The following is a 7,028-nucleotide window of genomic DNA, read 5'->3' on the forward strand; positions in this document are numbered from 1 at the left end:
TTGCATGGGCATTAAGGGTTTCCTTATGTGCAATAGTATTGAAGAAGAGTAATGGAAAGTAAACGTGTTTTTGAGCTTTAGCTTCTGCGAATCTACTGTTGCATTATGATGACAGTATGATAGAGGAGATTAAGACTTATTTGATTGAAGACTGTCTGCCCATGGTAATAAAAGTTATGGTGGTTGTAGACGGCACACAGGAGGCCAAGAGAACTCTAATTTGGATTCTTATGAATGTTATGTGTTGTCACTCACTGCATTGTGGGTTTCAATTGGTCAAGGTTGCTCAAGAGAAGTGAAGTTTGGAGCCACTTTCTTAGGCCACAGAGGATCTTAGAGCTCAATCAGACCCTCTCCATTACCTAGTGCTCAGAAAATTCTTTCCAATGGTATATAGGAGTCCAAAAAAGGACTCCTGGATCAGAAGTTAGGGCTTGTTGAAGATCTCCTTTGGAAATTTCAGAAAACCAAAAAAATGGCTAAGTATGAGGGCAACATGCAATCCTGCATCCCAAAAATCGGTTGTCACAGCTGTTAAGCAGTAAAAAGGGTCTTTTTAACCTCTATTTACCTTACATTAATTATCAATCTAAGTACGATTTGTTATCTCCAGAGTGTACTCAGTCTAAGGTAGTCACCTATCAAGAGTAATGCTAGTAGTATAGTGCTTTTACAAAAGTAAATAAATGTTGGAAACAAACTCTAAGTGTAATGGCAAGAAATTGAAATTCTTTATAACTAAATCATTCACTTAAGAAGCTACAACAATCATCAGACAAGGATGTAGTAATGATAACTCTTTCCTTTGTAAACTGATGAAAATGAAAAGCAATCAAAGTGAAGATCTTCAATATCGGAACTGGACAGCAATAGTCAATGTTTGCTACAGTTGCAGATCGTTCTGTTCACACCAAAGCAATTACTTGAAATGATAATTCAATTAACAAAAAACTGAACAACAAATAATCTATTGAAAAGATCGAACAACAAAGATTTAACTTATAGGAATAAAGTAAGCAACAATCGTAATCTAAAAGAATTGAGCATCAATCTTTAACTAGTAATTGAATTGAACAGCAAACCAAGAATAGAACAACAAACTTAAGTAAGTCTACGAAAGATTGAACAGCGAACTAAATCAAAGGCAAACACAGTGAATAATGGAGCCAGTAATCTTCATTCAATGTAATAAGTATTAACCACTGTTATGAGGGAACAACAATTGCGGTTGTAATGGAACAATAATCTAAATGAACGACAATCACAGTTATAGGTAAACCATGGTTAAATGAACAACAATACCAATCTGTAAATGAACAGCAATGTTACTATGTAATTGAACAGTAATGTTATACAGTAAATGTCAATCTGTAGAGGGACAACAATGCGATATGATTTCAGAATGAACAACATAACATTTCAGTTGCGAATGATAACCTTACTATTCAAGTACGAGTTAAATATAACAGAGCCAGTAAATGAAATGTCAAGGAATGGCAGATTATTGAATGAAGCAAGTAAAAGAAATCAAACCACAAATGAATTGTAATCGGAAAATTATGGTACAAAAGCAAGTGATCCACTAGGGTCGGGCCCCTAGCCTCTAGGGACGCACTGCTGTGGTTACTCCAGAATCAAAGAACGGAACAGCAACAAATTTCATGTATTAATCATGAAAACAGAGTTACAGTAATCGTTCTTTAAAGAGAGTCGATGATCAAAGTTCAGTTTGTAACAACAAATTCTATAAAACAACAATAATCCGCCCCCCTGGCTAGCAGCGCTGCCCCTTTTTATAGTGGCCAGGCGGAAATACCAAAGATACAGATATTCTTAAGGTAGTGATCCCTTAGGATCAAAGGATCCTGAGGGATTCGCCATATCATTATCCTTTAGTTATATCTTCATCCTCTTGCACTGATATGGTGTTTCTTCTTCCTTTTCCTGGCTCATGCGCTTCGATCTGGATTGCCTCGTCTGGATGCGGTTCCCTGTCAAAGGGACAGCAGTTGATTTTGCCTTGTCTTTTCCTCTGAAATGACGATCTTCCATTTTCTTCATTTTCTGCATAGAAAAAAGTAATATTTAGTCATTTTACATTACTCACAAATCTCTTTAACTTTATCATAATCCTTCATCATATGCCCATCTCATAATGTAAAGAAATTATGAATTAAAGGAAAAGATAACGAAATAAGTGGAAATTACATACCTTTTCTAATGCTCAACACACCCCCCTGCTTACCCTTTTTCATGCCCTCATGAAAACATTGTAATTGACATGCAAGGCAGTTAGGGAATAGGCTGGAGAAGGATTCTCAGTCGGTGGTCTACAACCATGATTCCTAGCTAAGATTTCAAAAATATGCCCTGTCTGACCTTTAGGAAATTCATATAAGGCTCTATACCCTAGTGCAGGATACCAAATGATTGGACTTCAGAACCTACAACCTAACCAAGACGGGCCTTCTCTCAAGATGAGGTCACCATAGATAACCAAGCGGTCAGTAGCTAGCTTAAAATTCTCATAATTGAATGGTTCTCTGTTTTGGATATTCCGATTAGAAGTCTGGTATCAGAATTTGGCTGATGCTATGGCAAAGTCTTTGATAGCTAAGAAGTATTCTACCCCTTATCGGATGACTGTTGTATGAATAGGTCCCAATGTCTGGATCACACGCTGAGTTCTCATTAAGCTTCTATGTTTATTCCATAATTGCAATGGGTTTCTAGGTTCACCCCTTACCCACAGATCTAACCCATTCTCCTGTCTCTGGAAGACATTGTAGGCTTTAAGCCACTTTATATAATTAACACCAAAATAAATAAATGCCTAAAGTTGGACATCACCCACAAAAGGGCTAGGATTCTATTCTGTTTCTCCATCTAACACGAGATTGTGCAAATAAAATTCACATAACAATCGCTAAACTTTCACCCCGTAATGCTTACAATAGTTTATGAAATCATCAATGGTTTTTACCTCTATAGGCACTCCTGCCTTGACAGCCTTAGTTTTCAATTCTAAATATCTTTCCACTGAAAACAAAACATAGTTTCTGGTGGGTGCCCTACACACTAGAACATCAGTATACATAGAACATAAGGTATCCATTTGATTTATAACTGTATCTAGTCTATGGGTTACCTTTTTGACTTTTTCCTCTGCCCTTTGCCATCCATCAAAGGCCTAGCTTTCTGATGCATTGATGTTCTTTAGAAACTATTGTAACTTATGATATTTTTCTTGAGGAACAATTTCCTCTGTGAGTTTTTCTATTGTTTGTTGGGCTTGTTCCAAATCCTTTTACAGAGTTATTATCCTCGGGTCATTATCCATCATGACAATTTTGGGCTGGAGATACACTTGGATCTCCTTATTGTGACATCTGGTTTTTATGGTCTGTGTTTCCTTCTCACGAACTGTCGATGCCTCTGTCTGTACTTCCTTATCATAGACTAGTGTGTTGTCCATTTGTGCTTCTATATTTGTAACAACCACATGTTGTTCCTTACGATCCTGAATAGCAATGGGTTCGGTTTGAGTTCTTTTGTTCCTCATTCTACAGGGTTTTTCCTTGGCGGCTGCATGCTTTGCTCTGAGGTTCTTTTTGAGCTTTTCCCCAGTTTTAGAACCCTTATTTGTTGTCGAAGTTGCTTAATTATATTTAACAGTCTCTTTTGTTCCTTTTGCAACTTTTTAATTTCCCTTGTTTCGTTAGAAGGAACAACCATTTCTTTTCTTGGTCCTTGGCTTTGTACTTCGGGGATTATACCCTCGCCTTGGCCAATTTCCATGTTTCCTTCTTGGGACACTTCTTCAGTGTTCTGTTGATCAGGTTTTCCAGAGGTAGAAACCCTGATTTGTTCTGTTGTTTCCTGGGAAGCTTCTTCTTTTGCCTCTTCTTCATCATGCAATTCTTCGGGTGTATTCTAACTAGGAATAGAGTGTCCCTGAGATTTTTCTTCTTCCTCCTCTTCATCACACATCTCCTCAGATGCACTCTTATCATGGGCAAAGTGTTCCTGCGGCCTTTCTTCGGTATCGGGGTTGAGTGGGCTGTGAGGTTGGACATATTCGCCCATATTGGCCAAAATTTGGGCCAATTCATCTTCTTGCAGAGGGTTTTGCAGTGGAATTTCGGTGCCTTGCTTTGTTTCCTCCCCTTATTCCTGACTAGATTGCTCAATTTACTCTTCTGGTTCTCCTTCTTCATTTTCCTCTAATTCTTCTTCAACTTCTCCCCCTTCAAGTTGTGGGGGTTTCTCATCTTCTGAATCATGTATTTCCACTGGCTGGCTAATGTTTCCCTGGGAATTTCCTAGCATTCCTTTGCTCCTTGCCAATCTGATAGGTTGTCTTCGTTTCGGAGGTCTACTTGATGTGATAGCAATATGTTTTCGTTTTGGGGTTGGCAAGGCCAATCCCCCATCTATCGAGAAAATCAATTCTTTGCAACTACTCTGTTGTTGGGTAAGACTGTAACAAACTATCAACCGGATTAAACCATGATGGCTTACTACTGATTCTACATGGCGAGATTTTCTCATGCTTCAGGCAACATCATGTAATAAAAAATTTAAGAACGCAGGAAAATTCACAACACATTTTTGCTTTAACACGGCTAATAGTTTGAGATGGCGTGGTATTAACATGTCTTTTCTGCCATCGCAAGTGATGTAGCTTTGGATAATTCTCGCCAATTCTACCCAAGGCTCTCCTAGGGTTGCCGACATGACTCCTTTCCCTTTGACAGTAAGGTTCTGCCCTTCATCCTGGAAGATGGTTATGGCATCTCGCAGTCTCACGTTTTTTAGAGTCCACATAGGTCCAACAGTTAGCAATCCCGGAAATTCAACAATTATGTCATCTGTGACTGCTATCTGTCTCCCTCTCACCATGGAATGATTTCCGTGCAAATTCTGCAGAAACTTGATTGCCACCGTCTCGTTAGATTGCTGTAGGTGGTTAAGGTAGGCTATCCATCCTACCCTTGCTAAGATTTCTCATGCAACATCAGAGACCATTAACACCGGAGGCTCACTGCGAATTGATCTTCCTCCCATATTATTCACACTTAGCACACTGTAAAAATACAGAGACGATGATGGAACAACAAGCTGTTCAAATTTTTAGCTTACTATTAAGAAAACATAGAGAATATAATGGAACAGCAAGTTGTTCAAATTTTTAACTTGCTGCTAACTTTTGCAGAGCAAAACATGGAAATGGCATTGGAATAGCAAGCCATGCATATTGGGAAACAAAATACCATTAGGCTTGCTATTCCCGAGTTTTGGTGAAGTCATAATATCTTCGAATAATGAGCTGACATGTATGCCAGTGAATTATGGAGGTCACTCGCATCCCCCTGAAATGTGATAGGCCATCCTCGGCCGTCAAATAAAGGAGCAGCATGCTGAAATGAAATCGTATAGTGGAATAAAGGAACAACGTATAGATATATGACATGTTTACAGAAATGAGTGGATTACCGAAATCGAGGCTTATAATGAAATCGCTAATAAATATGGAAATGTCGTGATATGATGCGAAAAATAAAGGATAGGACAACTAACGTGAGTAAAAGTTCTTATGCAGTCATTATCCACTTTTACCATTATGATTGATTTATAAATGATTTTCATGTATCAAAGGTTCGAAAGGGTTATTCATAATCTCATTTGAAATCACTATAAAGATATAAGAAGAAGGGTTTATAATGTCTATTGGTGTATGAAAAATATGACTTCAATACCATCAGCAGAGCTCTGCTCCCCACAGGTGTCCATAACCTTAATAGAGTTGCTTATTTCACCCTTGGAACCATAATCCTTTGTGTATGCCTAGGAAAGTGTTGTGCGATGTCAGAATGGAGGCCACTATGTTGGCCTGGTAACCAGATGAATCACAATGCCATTCACCAGGAAGGAATGAAAGGTGGACAGGCCAGCTCGTGATGAGACCTCCTGTTCCAAGGACATTTTATTTTTTTGATGTGCCTCTTGGATCATATCGCTGGTGTGGTGGCCATAGTGGGAATGCCACTTCACTTTCTTCCTTATGATCATGGTAGGTTGACTCTTGATGAGACCCCCTATCCTTCATCTGAAAAATCATATTAGTAATCATATAGATATGTATGTTTTCTTTTCCTTATTTTCTTTTATATAACAATTTTCCTATTTATATACAGAGGGTGGCTCAACACTCCTTAAGAGTAGGGATGGTGGAAGAAGTCTGAACATCTCAATAGAGAAAAATATACCCTTATTTTTATTCAATAATAATGATCAAAGAGAATTATGGGGGTTTAGAAAGAACCATCATGATAAAAATAATCAATCACATTGGTATTAGTGAAAATAAAGACAACAAAGTAATATAAATAGTTGTGTCCTTTCCTCCTTTCTCTTATCAATTCAAAGCGATTTCTTCTAAAGATAACGATTTTTCTTTGATTTTTTGATTTCAGTATCCTCTGGTTTTTGTATTTGTGCATAAATGTATAGTTGTGCGTTAAATGACCATTTCTCACAAAAATCCTCTAAATGGTGAAGCACACATACACACAAAAAGAAGAAAAATGCACTCAAAAAGTGCTATTCTTTATATGGAACAACAAATAAAGCAAGCGCGAAACAAAAATGCGGAATTGTTGTTCCTTCAGAAAGGAACAACAAAAATGAAAGTGTTGTTCCTTCGGAAAGGAACAACAAAAATGCAGGTGAGTTGTTCCTTCGGAAAGGAACAACAAAAACGAAAGTGTTGTTCCTTTGGAAAGGAACAACAAAAGTGCGGGAGTGCTGTTCCTTCGGAAAGGAATAGCAAAAAGGTGGAAATGTTGTTCCTTCAGAAAGGAACAACAAAATGCAAAAGTGTTATTCCTTCAAAAAGGAACAGCAAAACGACGAAAATGATGTTCCTTCGGAAAGGAACAACAAAATGCAAAAGTGTTGTTCCTTCGAAAAGGAACAACAAAATGCAAAAGTGTTGTTCCTTCGAAAAGGAACAGCAAAACAGTGAA

Source organism: Pinus tabuliformis, chromosome 1_2 (genome assembly GCF_031772625.1).
Source record: "Pinus tabuliformis cultivar Carrire ecotype Pingquan chromosome 1_2, CPIR1, whole genome shotgun sequence".
Lineage (NCBI taxonomy): Eukaryota > Viridiplantae > Streptophyta > Pinopsida > Pinales > Pinaceae > Pinus > Pinus tabuliformis.